This window comes from Lichenostomus cassidix, chromosome 19 (assembly GCF_008360975.1).
Source record: "Lichenostomus cassidix isolate B80296 chromosome 19, HeHo_3.0, whole genome shotgun sequence".
NCBI lineage: Eukaryota > Metazoa > Chordata > Aves > Passeriformes > Meliphagidae > Lichenostomus > Lichenostomus cassidix.
The window spans coordinates 7,662,158-7,676,824 of NC_139499.1; the positions used below are offsets into that span (position 1 = coordinate 7,662,158).

A 14,667-nucleotide genomic window follows, 5' to 3' on the forward strand; every position below is an offset into this window, starting at 1 on the left:
GAGTTGTAAAGCAGCACAGCCAAACTCAAGAGAATTGTCCTTGTGGCTCTCCCAGGCTGTTCCTGTTTGCCCTGGGAGTGTCCCAGGGAAGGTTCATCCTGGTTTTTGCAACAGCAGCACAGCTGCTGACACTGGGCTGCTTCTCCAGTCCCAAAGCAGTGGTTTCCAAGGGGCCTTGCAAAATGAAACCCCTTTGGAGCAATTATCCAAGGCTGTTCTAACCAGCAAATATTTCATCCTAATGGTTTTTCAGAAAGATCTCTGAAAATTCTGGTGGTTTAATTTATATGATCCACCTTTTCAGATGGGAATTTCATCAGTGTAACAGATGTGGGATGTACAACAAAAAAGGCATTTGGAGGGTTCAGTTTTTTTTATCTTGGGAAGGGGAACCCCAAATCTGTTTGTTCCTTGGTTTTCATGAATTGCATCACAGAAGAAATTTGAGGTCTTTTTAGGACAGCTGGTTAAAGAAATGAAAAAAAACCTGTACCTATGGAACTGAGGAAAGGTGAGCTTTTTTTTTTCCCCAGTATTTTCTCTCAAAACTCAAATCCTAAAAATTTTAGGAAGCAGATTTACTGTGAGGTCTCTTGTCTAGAGGTTGTCACCTCCCTGGTCCTGTCCTGTGTGTGGCATCAGCTCAGGATGCAGCCCCTATTCCCTGCAAAGCATCTGGTGTGTACCTTGCTGTGCACAGAAAGCATCGAGGGCACTGGCTACTGGGTTTATTGTTTACAGACCTAAACTGAACCAGTATCTAGGAGCAACAGCAACATAATTAGCTTTGGCAATTAACACTGCTTAACTGAGGCTGCTGCAGGACCAAAGGCACTTTTTTAGTCTGCAGAAGCAGCAATTAGCATTTCATTAAGGTAACAAGCCTAGCTAAGACTACTGAGCCTGCTGGGGTCTGCTGATCTAATTTTGGGATCCATTGATAAACCCTAGGGGCATTAAAGTGAGATGCATCAAGGCTTTCACCACCACCACTTTGGAAAAGCTGACTGGAAAGGGATGGGAAGGTTTTGTCTTTTCTGGGTTGGTTAACAGCCAGTGTGGGTTTGAGGTGTCACTGGGCAGCTCTGAAAAGCACATGTTGCAGTTGGGTCTCTTTGGCCCCAAGATTGAAACTTGGGGCCTCACAGGACCCTGGGAAGCAGAGGTGGTTCAGGGAGGCTCTTCCACCTTCAACTTTCAGATTTTACCTCTAATTTCCTGTCTTATCTGTATCCCCAAGCAAACATCCTTTTTGTTCATTTTCTGAAGGAGAATCTATTTCTGCACCAGCTTCACATTCAGTTCTTTAGTTTGATTCGAAAGAGATATCTTTATTTTTGGTGGCTTCCAGGGAGTTTCTGCCACTGAGCTGCATGGAGGGGAAGGAGCCTGGCAATGGGACACTCACTCACAAGCTGGGGACAGCTCCCTCCATGTGATGTTGGTGTTCAACGCCCTCTAAAACTCTGTGACCCCAGCCTGGTCACCAGCGTTTGTCACAGCTCATTACACAGCAGGAATGTGGAAGCCCAGTGACCTTTCCCAGAGGGACAGGCAGAAAAGCAGCGGCACAAAAGAGGGAAGAAAATGTTGTACAATTTAGAAGATAAATAACTGAATGTTACTGTGATGGAAAACACTGGGCTGACAAGGGGCAGGGACAAAAACGTTCCTTTTAGGGTGTTGGTTCTGAGATTTGGATTTCTATTTGTTCAACTGGGTGCAGCTTCCCTTGCTGCCCTGCTTGGTTATCAAGGAATTTTGGCAGGCTGGGGAATAACTCTGACGTCCAAGTTAAAGTGGGAAGTGGGGAATCTGAGCTCTTTGGTGTTGCACTGAAGCAAGGATCAGAGGTGGGAGAGCTGAGGATGTCTTTCATGGCTTCCTTCTGCCAGGCAAAGGAGGGAAGAGGCCTAAAGTGACATTTCTAAACCTATTAAAAAGTCAAGGCAAACTTTCAGCCTTTGTCCTCAAAGCTTCTGTAGTGGGAGAGTAGAGCCCCTGGGACTGCTCCCAGCTGTGACTCCAGAGTTTCTCCTTCAAACAGGTCCAGGTTTCCAACCATCTTGTTCCCCCTTTCATTTCACTTCCAGTTTTTATTTAATCTGACTTCTCCAGTCTCCTGAGACAAACTGATTAATTCTTTTCCCCTTCGTAGTCCCCTGAGTCCCTTGTTCAATCTTTCCTGCCTCAGTGAGATCTTAATAAATGCTGCCTGTGGCTGGAAGTGGGATTGGGTCTTGGCACTGTAATTAATTCTTTACTTCCTCCATGGCTTCAATATGCTATTTACAGCTGTCAGCCCCTGCAGGAGCAGAGGTTTCCAGACTGCCTCCAACTTTTGCGTCTGATTAATGTGTTACATCCACCTTGCTTTCTGCTTGCTCTTTTGCATTTCTTGCTTTGCCCTCTATCCAGTTTAGTGTTGACACAGGAAAACACTGATGGACTTCCAGTCAAAATGCAGTCTTGGAGACAACAATTGCCAGGCTTTTCTGTTTGCTTATGCTCTGTTATTTGAAAGCCTCTTAGTCCAGGCTGGCTGCTTGTGACAGGACATCCAGAGCCCTTGCAGCACCATGACCATGGTCTGACTGTAATCTCCCTAATTGCTTTCTGTAGCTTCCAGTAGCAGCTTGGGGGATTTTAACTCCATCACATGGACTGTCAGGGAAGTGAGGGAAGTGCCTTTGCCTGGGACCTGCTCAGGGTTTCAGCAGTGAACTGCAAAGCTGCATTCAATATGCCAGTGAGGAAGCGAATGCAAATTTCCTCCTTCTCTCTCTTTTGGGTGAGATTTATGCCACCTCCACATGCACAGCCTCCTGGCAGCAATAAATCACAGAGGGGGAGGGAATGCTGCAAGGAAATGGATACCCTGCAGTTTCTGTGTGCAGGGCAGGGAGATGGGTTGTGTGGGGATCAGCAGCTGCTTCCAGGCATCACAAACCTGGTGCAGCACACACTTCCACTCCTTCCCAGTACTACACTGGAGACCACCCACTAGAACCTGGGGAATTGCTTTTTAGTCATCCCCCTTCCCTCCCTCCTGAGCCAGGGTTGTATGTGACCAGTCTGGGATGGAGCTGTCAGCCTCATCTTGGCAGAGGGGACTGTTAGAGATGAGCCCTTCCCCTGCTCCATGCCAAAGTTCTCTCCAGCATGTGATAGATCCCCCAGGAGCCCAGGCCTGGGCTGCATAGCAGACCTACACCCAATAGTTATCCCCAGTCCCCTCACCCTTTGGGGTCCATGGAAAATACACATGGTGTCTGGGATCAGTCCAGGGGAAGCAGAAGAGCCACAGAAGCAAAACAAGCAAATGTGCCCTAAGAGTATTTCTTGTTTGGGGACTGGAGAAACTCCAGCAGCCCCCTCTCCTTGGGCACTGTCAGTGTTGTTGTCAGCTGTCTTCAGCTCTGCCCTGCACAAAAAGGCAGGGCAAGGCCATGGACAGGAGAGCTCTCTGCACTTGCACCAACCCTGCAGGGCAGCAGCTCAGTGCTCTGCCCCATTTTGCAACTCCTGCCAAAAATGCCCAACTGAGCTGAGAAACCTCCTTGTCTTTCCCCAGTAGCCTCAGCCACCTCCTGGCCTTACCTTGCAGCCCCTGCTCCTGGGACTCTGCTGGGCAGCTCTCAGGACTGGAGGCACAGGAGATGCTGAGTCCCTCTCACGCTGGCCACCAGCAGCGAGGACAGGAAGGCACAAGAGGAACAAGTTCCCTCCAGAGCATTGTGCCAAGCACCACTCTCCACCCCCCAGCACCCCTGCAGCTCGGCAGGGCTCAGCCAGGGGAATGAGCCCTGCTCCAGGGGATCTGGGTTCAACCTCTGGGAAAGGCATTTGGCTGCTGCCTAGGAGCACCTGACCGTGGTTTAATCCCCTTTCAGTGCAGAGCTCTGACTAGCCCCCAGCAGAACTAGGACAGCTGAAAATACTCGATGCACAAAGGAAGTAGTAATTTGGGCAGGATTGAACTGAGCTGATTGATCTCAAATCAAAAGGTTCAAGAGGTGCAAAACATGGTCTCATCAGGTCAAGCATCAGAAAAGGAGCAAAGATGTGACCCAGTCACAGAGCTCAACAAAAGAAGCAAAACCTGAAGATTTTGCTAAACTTCACAGCAACAGCAGCAGAGCCTGTACCAGCAGTGCAGGGAGGTGCCTGCTGATTCCCCACCATATGCTGACTTTACCTTTACTGTCAGTCTAAATTCTGCCAATTATTAAATTATCCAACTTGCAGCAGGAACGCAGTTAGATGTGATCCAAATGGTGTCACTACAATTATGGTAATTATCTGAAAACAAGCCAATTACTTCCCTCCTCCTCGTGCCAGTTGGTACCAAGATAGCAGCTGTTCGAGGCAAATTTGTTATCACGTTACTGTACATTTGTTAAAGGTTGAGGTTATAGATTCTAGCCTTTTAAATATTAAAGATGCTATAAAGTCGTGGAGTGTATAACATATTAGGATTTTTTTTAAATGTCGGGAAGGGAGAAATTTCTTTTATATGCCAAGAGAACCAGTGGGAAAGTGATTTACTCATGGTGGCTGACTGGAAATATGTACTTTGCAATCAGCATACAACCAAGCTATAAATTAACCTGTGTCAGCTTGTTACCTCTTCCCATGTAAAATGAACTGAATGCAGAGGTTTTCTGAGGATCTTTTACATTCTACATCTTCCTTCAGTTTTGGCATTTGGGATGCTCAACACATCCAGAGGAATCTTGCAGAATTGGCCCCTCTACTGGATGCACTTTCAGCAGTTTGTTCAGTTTGTCAAGTGTGTTGGCTCATTTAATCATGTGAGAATCAGCACCACTCCCTTATGGAGAGCGAAGGCAAAGAGAGTTGGGCCAACATTGAGCAGAGCCATGGGAAACACTTCACCCCTGTGAAGAGGCTTCTAAAAAGTCATGTTATCAAGGCATCTTTTACTTCTGAACCTGTTCATATTAAGGACAGCTTGAATTGCTGAAGGTGTCAACACAAAGATCACCACTTGCAGCTCCTGCAGTGGTGCAAATGACATGACCCCAGAGCACAGACCAGAGTGACCTCTTGTTTTGCACAGACCTTCCTTGTGGAAACCAGAGTCTTTCATCTCTTATTAGCCACCATATCCTCGCTTGGACTGACCTTAAGCTTTTTTCCATGTGATGTTTTGAAATCTTTGGCTTTGATGTGGGTAAAATACTTCTTTCAATAAATGTCAAGAGCAGATTAAAGAAAATTAAATGGCAGAAAGAAGAGATTCTGCCTTTTGGCTGGAACAGCATTTTCATGACAACTGACTGAATCGCCTCTGAAAAATGTGAATTTCCCTCTTTGTGCTCAAGGTATGTGCCAGTGGGATCTGTTTATATCCATGTGCATAACACACACCCCTATGCATCTGTAATTCCCTGCAGCTTGTGTGCAGCTATGGAGCCAAGGCACAGGGCAGAGCTCAGTCCCTGGGAGCAGGTTAGTGGCATTCGCCTGCTGCTTTGATTGAAATAATTAGCCATGCTCACAGATGACCTTCTCAGCAAGCCCTAAAGGCTGACAGATTTGGCTTATATTGGAGCAATAGAGGGAAGCACATTGCAGAGTGCTCCTCCTGGAGAAATCCTGCTGCTCACTCCCCCACCAGCCCCAGGAATGGAGCTGGGCATTGCAGCACCCACCCACCTGCAGCAAGGGGGTTTCTCCCTCCCACAGACAATGGATGCAGACACTGGGCTCCACCACTTCCCTGGGCATCCCTGGTACCTTCCACTATTCTTAACTGATACCATCTGCTTTTCTTTTCCTTTCCCAGAAAGTTCCTGTGGCTGTCAAAGCAACGTGCCATGACTCTTTCCTTTCTGCATATGGAGTTGTATCCAGTCCCTACTCCCTTGGAAACACATGAAATACCACCTCACACAGGACAGGGTAGGTTTTCTATTTTCTCCTGATCACCACTTGATTCTTCCTTAGTATCACTTAATATTTACTTATTATCTTTATCCTTTTACTTCAGGTTATTTTCATGTTTGTTTGTTACCCATTAAAACTGCCCAGTTCAGATTTCTCCCAGTTAAGCAGCAAAACATTCAGACAACAAGGATTACATTTGATAGGGGTTAAAAAAAATTTAAAAAATAATCCAGGCATCCCCCTGCCCAGTTGTAGTATTAGATGAGAGTAAGTGTGTAAACAGGTTTCTGCTTATCAGTCCTGCTGCTATCTGCTGCACACAAACTGCTCAGCCCCACAAAATCCAATTTCCAAGAGGTTACAGGAGGGAAATGTTTGCAGAAACACAGCAAAAGAAATCTCCAAAGCCACAGCCCTCATTACACTGACACTGAAGAAAGAAATGATGCTTGACGACTCCTGGCACTCAGAGTCGACATTTACTTCTGTGGCTTTGATTGGAATTGGCCCAGCTTTGCCACGGGATTGTTTCCTCCTGTTTTTCCCTGCTTGTGTGATGGGTGGGAGGAAGCAGCTGAGCAGACACTGGGCACAGGGGGTTTGCAGTGCACTGTGGTCCTGCAGCACAACCATCACCTTCTGTTTCCCCCTAAAAAGCTTGGAAACTCCACTTAGAAACACACTGGGCAGGAGAGACAGGGACAGAGTTGCTGCCTCCTGTGGAGTGCCTGTACCAGGCATGGAGAGAGTGAGTTTGTGTGTTCAAGGTACAATCTTTTGAGCTTTTTCCCAAGACCTGGATGTGGAGAGATGCTGCAGCTCAGTCTTGGAGGAGCTGAGCCCTCCACGTGGCTTCTGGCACTGGGGAGGAAGGAACACAGCACTGGGAATGCTGTGGGCTGGGCACTCTGGCCTGGCTTCTGTAGGTGACAGCAGGAAGGATGCAACAGCATCCAGTGGCAGCAGGGATGTGAGATGTGAAAGGAAAACATCCCTCAGCCCCTGTCACAGGCAGGAGCTCTTTGTTTATTCCCAGATAGAGTGATCGGGAGCAGCCAGCCCACCTCCCCTCCCCACACCTCCTGTAAAGGGCTGCTGCCCAGAAGTTCACTGCTTCAGTAAAACTGCAAACTGTGAGCTGATTAGATATTCATAGATACTCTTTCTTGATTAGCTCACCATTAATATTTCAATGTCAGAACTGGATGCATACTGCCTCCCTGCTCTCTTCCTTCCTGCTTAATTAATTTTGACCATCTCCAACAACAGCCTCCGACAGACAGCAGAAATTGAAGTTGGCTGCTCTGTGACTTTGCTTGCTGTAAACAGCTATTTGCAATTCCTTTTCATACATCACCCACCCGTGACAAAGAGATCACGGTAGCAGAAAATGAGTCTCCCTCGTAAGGACTTCAGAGCTCCGAGAGAACATTTGCTTATTCAATAAAAATAATCAAATAGACAATGCAGTAAGCACAGCTCAGCAACGAGATTGGTGTCTCACCTAGTAATCAGCTGGCTGTTATGCCATTAAATAAAAAGAAAGGGAGAGAATTGTTAATTTATCTTTAAAAAGAAAGGGTCTTTGATGTAGAGTAGCTCATAAAAGCTGTGGTGTGGCCTAGCTGCGAGGAGATGTGATAATCACTGCAGCCCCAGCAGTGGTAGGAGCAGCACTTCACAAAATGCAGGTTGCAATGGCTGCCTGATGCCCAGCACACACATCCATGGCTGATAACAGGACATGCTGCTAATAGTCTGTTTGATTTTATTGATGTGCTCGAGATATAGGGGGGCAGGAAGAGCAGTGAGGCAGAAATTATACAGCTGTATTTGTTCCAGCCCAGCCCATGAGACTGCCTGCCTTCATCCATCCTCCTCCTGGGCCTGGATGGATGGGGAGCTTTCCTATGTGACAGAAGGGAAGTTGTCACCTTCCAGATCCAGAGGGTGTTGACACAACACACTGGGACTGCTGTCAAGATGTGCCTTCCTGGGCCAAACCAGCACAGGATTTACAGAAACAAAATTTTTGCATTTCTGTGCTACCACCAGAGCTGCAAAACCAGCCCTCTGCTACTGGACATGCTCCACATCTCCATCCATTGCTGCAAACCATCCTGCCTCAGCCTCCAGCCTCTCCTTTTCCAGGGAATACACCAGGATGGTGACCCAAAGCAAGCAGGAAGGCAGGAGCAGCAGGTTGTAGCTCAGCTCCATCCCCTTCATGCCATAACTCAGGCTGTTAAATGCCTGGCCAGAGCTCGCCATCTGCTTCCAGTCTTCTAGGAATAACCACTGAGTAACTCAATCAAAAAGGAGAAGATCCTTGTTTCACTGAATCGTAAGTCACTCCTCAAGTAATTATAATTTTATACCCCTATCAGGAGCAACAGGGACTGTTCATTTTATGGGCTTTAGCAGCCAGAGCTGTGCTTCTGCCAAGGTTACGGCTGGGAGGAGAACCCAATTTAACATTTTCTCAGCCATCCAAGGCTTATCCATGTTTTTAGCTTTTAGGTTAGGCAAGTGAATAAAGCCCTGCAGGACCAAGGCCTTTGTTCAGGAGTGCTCTTACTGTAGAACATTGAAAATGCTCTGGCTTGGACCAAACCAGCAGCATGAAGCTGATTCCTGCTGATGTGAACATGCCAGTCTGCCCTTCCAGGGTTTCTGCAGCACAGCAGTATCTGCCTAACCAGGGACAAAAATCCTGCTTATCCCTCCCAGCAGCTGGAGGACACATGGGGCTGCATCCCTCACATGCTGCCTGAGAGAGGTCAGATGAGATTTGTCCAGGGGAAAAGCCTACCTGCTTGCTCCATCCAAAATGCCTGGGATGCAACTCATAGGGCTCAAAAAACCCAAGAGTCTTTAAAAAGATCCAAAAAGGAGCCTTTTCTCCTTTCTGTTATGCTCTTTGGGGTAATTTTTCCACTTAGACACTTCCCCTATCATGCAGTTTGTGTCCTCTCCATTAGCACCACTGTCCTTTCTGGGGTTAATGCTCCACCTGCTCTTTCACTGCCCCAGATGTTCAGTCTTTTAAACAGATTTATTCCCTTGACTTTGAAAAGGGCTTCACCACATTTCCATCTGTGTTTACACTCGGTGAAGGGTAAATTTCTCCTCCGAGCAGATCTGTTCCTTACCAGCAAAGGAATCCGGCTCAGCACACACTCAGACAGGAAGGCAGAGCAAAACATTTCCGAAGTAGAGCTCACATGGGAGCTGTGCTACGTGCCCACAGGAGGACAGAGACCTCTGCCAGACTCCCTGCATTCTCAGGCTGTGCAAAAAGGAAGTGGATCTGGCCCAGAGCCACTGCTCCTGTGTCTGTTCCCAGGGCTAGCTCCCCAGCTCACCCAGCACCACCTCCCAGTTACCCAGAACACTGAAGCCAAATCAGAGCAAGCAAAGCAGGACTGAAAGGCCCTGTGTCCCACCAAAGGGTCTGACCCAGGCAGTCAGGACCCCTACAGTCAGCTGAGGCTGTCAGCTGAGGTGTTGGAAAGACTAATTTGTCAAATCTTCATTGCTCCTTTCTCAGGGAAATCCTCTCTCTGTGCATCCCTGCTCCTAAAGCCAGACTGGCTGGTGCACGGACACAGCACTTCTAACTGCCTGGGCAATCTGTGACACAAAGGACAGCGAGCAGCTGCCACCCAGATTTATCACTGTGTTCACCAAGGCTGGGCCAACACATGTATGGCAACAGCCAGGCCCTGAAATTACTTCCAAGGTGCCTCTACAGAATGCATGAGCTTCATCTAATCTCAGGAAAACAGATTTTGAGGCATTGCGGGGCTCTCTGCTTCACCCTAAATTTGATATCAACCTTTAGGTTTGATATCAAACCTATGATAGAGAGCTGATGGCTTCTCTATTCACTGCCCTGCTCTGTGTCCTGACAGGTCCTTGTCCCCACCTTCAGGTGCCTTTTAAATTACATCTAGGATCCACCCAGCCCAGCATTTATGTCTCCTCCAAGGCCAAAGACTGCTCTATGCTGCTAATATTGGTATTAGCAACAGGCCAAAAACTTCCAGCATTGACAGAGAGAGGGCTGGGCACTGGAGCTGACCAAAACTCTGAAATGCATTCCTGAGCAGACTGAACTGCAAACTGCTCCTGACAGTCCCAAGCTCCCTGTCAGCACCAGAGAGGACAGGGAGGCTTTTTTCTCAGCGTTACGCCCTACGCTCAGTCCAGATGGATGAGTCAATAAAGATGATGTGGTGTCTACACAATTGCTCCAGGATGCATGAAATTCAGCTATGAGCTCCATCCCCACAGCAAGGGAGGACATTCAGGTGGCCCTGGAGGGGGGTTGTAGGGGTCTGTCTTCATCTTCTCAGCAACAGCCAACAAACATGAGCCAAGCAAGGAGGGAGAAAGGGAGAAGTCAAACCGTTTGTGAAAAGAAACATCAGCTGAACACATAATTACATAGCAAGGAGATAAGAGGATGTGATCCTTCTCAGCACTGTGGGCATGAAATGAGCAGGCTGGGCAGCCACTAATGACAGCTGTTAAATGATAAATGCTCTCAAGCTTTGCAGGATCTGGTTTATTATGCAACCTGAACTTGCAAGGGAAGGGGGACCCTCTCCTGCCTTAGTTCTCTGCTGCAACAACCAACAAGCTCAATTAAACATCATGAAAGGCAAGCCATTATCAAAGCCACCCCTCACCAAAAAATTCAAGAAGGAGACTGCTTGAAAAGATATGGCTTGAGGAGCCTTCTGGTAACACCCCTGAATTCCATGCTGGTGCCTTGAAAATGTTAGAATCCAAGTCAAAGTACTGTGTTGTAGAAGAAGGAACAACTGCACGTAACCTGAAGGGAGAGTCACAGGCAGAGGGAATCAAATGAAATATGGATTTTCCCATCTGAACCACGTGGCTCTGGCACAGTGCTGGGCTCCTTAGGCCTTGTATTTCCTCCGGGGGCAGCAGTGTTGGAGTCCCAGTGGCACTTGTTATTTGTAGTTTCCATTTATTACAAAGCACTGTTATTATTTACAGAATATACTTTTTTATGGACTGTTACTGTATCCAAGTGCAATAACCGGTCTAAGCTCAAATCCCTGGGAGAACTGTTGAAAGAGAAGCAATTCAGCCACATATTAATATGACAAGGATTTCCCCAGGTCTAGGGGAATAAAAAATATGTTTTGTACAAGTGAAATAGTTCTTTCTTGCAGTATAAAGCTGCTCTTTTCTGATGATAGCAATGAAAGAATATTGCTTCTGTCACTGATGCCACTGGAAATGTATTGCCCCTCTCAAAGAAACCAATGAAAGGACATGGCTGGTTTATTCTCTAAATGAGGCTACTGAGAAATACTCTGCTCCTGGCATTAGCCCAGGCATGCTGCTGCTGCTGCTGCTGCTGCTGAGACCTGGCCTGAAGGGAGGGCAAAGGCACCAAGTCAGCAGGTTTGTGCCAAATGGCAAAACCGACTTGGAGAGAATCAAAGCACAGTTTGAGAAGTGAGCAGAGGAGAGAAAACTGTCCAAATGTCAGATAGAAATGAATCTCTGTCTTTGGCTGGGGTGGAGCAGGCTCAGCTGCTCTACAGCACAGCCAGGATCTGACCCCTTCTCCTTCAGCAGCCCTGCACCTTGTATGAAACGAGCTGAAGCCCTGGGGAAGGCTGATCTGCACTTAACCTGTGGCAGGGAGCCTGGCTCTGAGGAGAGCTGCCAGCACCTCTCCCTTTCTCTGCTATGTTTAATGGCCTGGCTCTCCGATGAAGATTTTAGGTTTTGGAAGTAAAATCATGAAATTGTTCTCAAACCAAGATGATCTGTCACTCGAATGTATGCACTGGAGTGAGCACAGAGAAATTACTGTTTCAGCAGAAGTAAAAATTTCCTGAAAGGCTGAAGTTGATGTTTGTGGTTCCACTTTCATGCCTGTCGATCTGCAGATCTGACAAGTTCATTTTCCTCCCCTGCAACATCCTCCCAGGCGACACCTCCCAGCTGGGAGGTAGATGGGAAAAAAGCCAGTTGTTGTTTCTAAGACAGGAGTTCATCAAATTCTCAAGCACACAGAGATTGATGGAGTAACAGCACCTGGGCTTGGTGCTGGTGCCAAGCATCTCTGCAGGGTTCAGAGCAATCCCTGCTCCAGGACATGCCAGCCCAAGGCCCAGGATGGTCGTGGCTTTTACTGAGCTGAATTCTGGAGGAAATTGGCAAAAAATGCAGCAGAATAGAACTTGCATCAGTGCAAGGGAATAAAATGAGAGCACAGGTAAGTCAGGCGTGAGCAATACTGGCACTGAGCAAGCACTTCCCAGGCTGGGCTGTGACTGAGCCCCTCTCAGCTCCCTGGCAGCAGCTCCTACCCTCAGATACTTATTAGTTGTGTCAGGAATTAGTGAGAGTTCACTGACTGAATAATAACGTGCCAAAGGCAGTTTTTTGACTTTGCTAATGTAATTAAAGAAAGCAGGGGAAAAAAAGCCTTGCATCAGGAGAGGAGCCAGGGCTTCAAATGGTGTGAGTGCTGTGTCTATTGCAAGGACAAGATGTGAAATGTGGAGGGGACAGGGTGAGGATGGCAGTGAGGACCTGAGCAGGGAGGAGGATCATGCAGTTGCTCCCAGCTGTGATGGGAGCATTGCTCTTTCCAGAGAAAGACAAACGAGCTGCCCTTGCAATTCAGGAGCTGGACGTCTCCAGGCTCAGGTTTTATGCTGCTGTGTTCTGCTTTCATGCCCAAGCACCTTGCAGAAAGACCGGACTTTGCTTATTTTTGGAGCTTCTCTTGCTTAGCCAAATCTTGCTGTTTTGAGGAACCTTTCCTAAATGGGGAAACCGTGTTATGGCAACATTTTCTCTATGCTGCTCTGATGGTCGAACACATCCAGCAATGGCATTGCATCAGGACTGAGCATGTTTTTCAAGAATCTACTGCCACAAGAAGAGGGACTGCGTGGGCTCCACAATAAAAGCCAAGATGCTATTTTTAAACAGGGATGGGGGAAGCTTTGGGTGATTTTAAATCACATCAATGCCTGGACAACAGGGTGCTGCTTCCCCCCTGCCTCCACTGCCAAGTTCCTCTTCCCAATCCCAAGGATGTCTTCTGACAAACAACCCTCGGCGTCAACAGGATGGGGCTCCGGGGCTGCCGCAGCCACAAAAACGCCCATCAGGAAACTGGCTGTGGGTCTGCCCCGCCCCGGGCTGTGTGGGAGGGGGTGGGAAAGGCTGCACGGTGTGGGAACAGCTCCGACCCTCCTCTCCTTGGCCATTCCTGAACGTTTTTAGTGTCGGTTGCAGCACTGTCCTCCCGACCCCAAACTGTCCCCCTGCCTTGGGGAGTTGTCTGCTCCAGTTATGTCCGCTCAAAGTGGTGCTGTGACACTGCACCCAGGAGCAGAGCACGTCCCACTGCCCAGTGGCCCTGCAACATCCTTGGACATTGCTCTCCAGCATCCCCAACAGCTGCTGGGACCACAAGTGCAAGGAAAGGAATACTTGGCAGAGTTCCTTCCTCATGCCATTATTCCAATCAGGATTTCTTGGCGAGGGGCAGGATGGGAGAGATCCAAGACCTCGCAGGTAACTGCATGGGAGCAATGGCTGCAGGGAAGGGAAGAGTTTCAGTGTCTGAATGGCAGGTCAGCAATTAGCAGGCAGCCACGACCCCTCTGTTTGCTGCTTCACGGACACACTAGCAAAGGTCGGAGTAGCCAGGCAGCTCCCTCCTGGTGCTGTTTTTATCTAAGTTACTAATTACACATTACCTATGTGTCACCAGGCTGATCGATAGGAGTCTGAGGGATCAATAGGGATGTGGATGACGGTGCTGTTTGCCATTCAGAGCCTGCACAAGCTGCAGAAAACAGGGCACCATCGATCCCAAAGGTGGGCTGGGATGCAGGGTGGGATGGGAGGCATGGTGAGGGAGAAGAGCAAACGCTGCTTTCCTAAATAACACTGTGGCATAGTGACAGTGGGAAAGCCTCCTGGCCAGGAACAGCAGGTCAGATGCTTAACTGACCAAAAGCTGAGGCCATCTCTGTAATACCATCATGCTGCTGCCAGTAAGAGGGATCTTGGCTGCAGAATGCAATCAGATTTTCCAGGAAGAAGCTCTTGGGACTACTGTGAAACCTGGGATTATGGTGTGGCTAAATGAGGGAATTGCATAACTGGGGGTTTCTGCCTGTCTTGCTGGAGCCTTGTGACTGTTCTGATTCTGTCGTGGCGATGCTGGGAAATTGCTCTTTGAAACCAAAAGACCCTTAGAAAGGCACAGGCAGGTCAGGATCATTTGCCCTCAGCACTGGGTTTGTCTTGAGCAATGAGTTGATGGTGGTAGGATTAGACAGAGAGCAGCATGGGATGAAAGCAAAACTGTCCCCAAAGGCTTCCTGTGCTCGACTGTGCCTGTGCCCTCACCGAGGTGCAAAGCTCTGCAGCCTCCTCCTGTCAGGCCACTGCCTAGCCTTTGAGACCAGGGAAAGGAGCAGCAGCCATGGGGCCACTGGGGTGTTGGATCAGCCACCCCTCTCCAGCAAAGCAAGAGCCCTTTGCCTGAACAGCACACGAAGAAAAGCTTCCCAAAAGCAGCACAATCCTGGTTTGATTGAGGCTTTTAGGGCAGCAAAAGGAGCTGTGGAGGGAGGCTGCTCATCCTGCCTGTGAGGACTTGTTCCTAAGCAGCAGATGGAACCAGCTTCAGTGCTGGACCGTGGTCAGCTTAATCCTACAACACAGCCATAATCCTTC

At 48.3% G+C, this 14,667-nt stretch overlaps 1 protein-coding gene and 1 long non-coding RNA gene across 2 annotated transcripts in view; one reads left to right on the plus strand and one right to left on the minus strand.

Annotated features, from left to right (window-relative positions):
* The window catches only part of LHFPL7 (LHFPL tetraspan subfamily member 7), a 58,354-nt gene that overhangs the window by 29,017 nt on the left and 14,670 nt on the right, over positions 1-14,667 (minus strand). The window lies entirely within an intron of this gene.
* Positions 1-14,667, plus strand: part of LOC146429199 (uncharacterized) — a 46,257-nt gene that overhangs the window by 22,406 nt on the left and 9,184 nt on the right. The window contains exon 2 of the long non-coding RNA XR_014855844.1: positions 5,813-5,928. This is a non-coding gene — a long non-coding RNA (uncharacterized LOC146429199). The remainder of the gene's footprint in view (positions 1-5,812; positions 5,929-14,667) is intronic.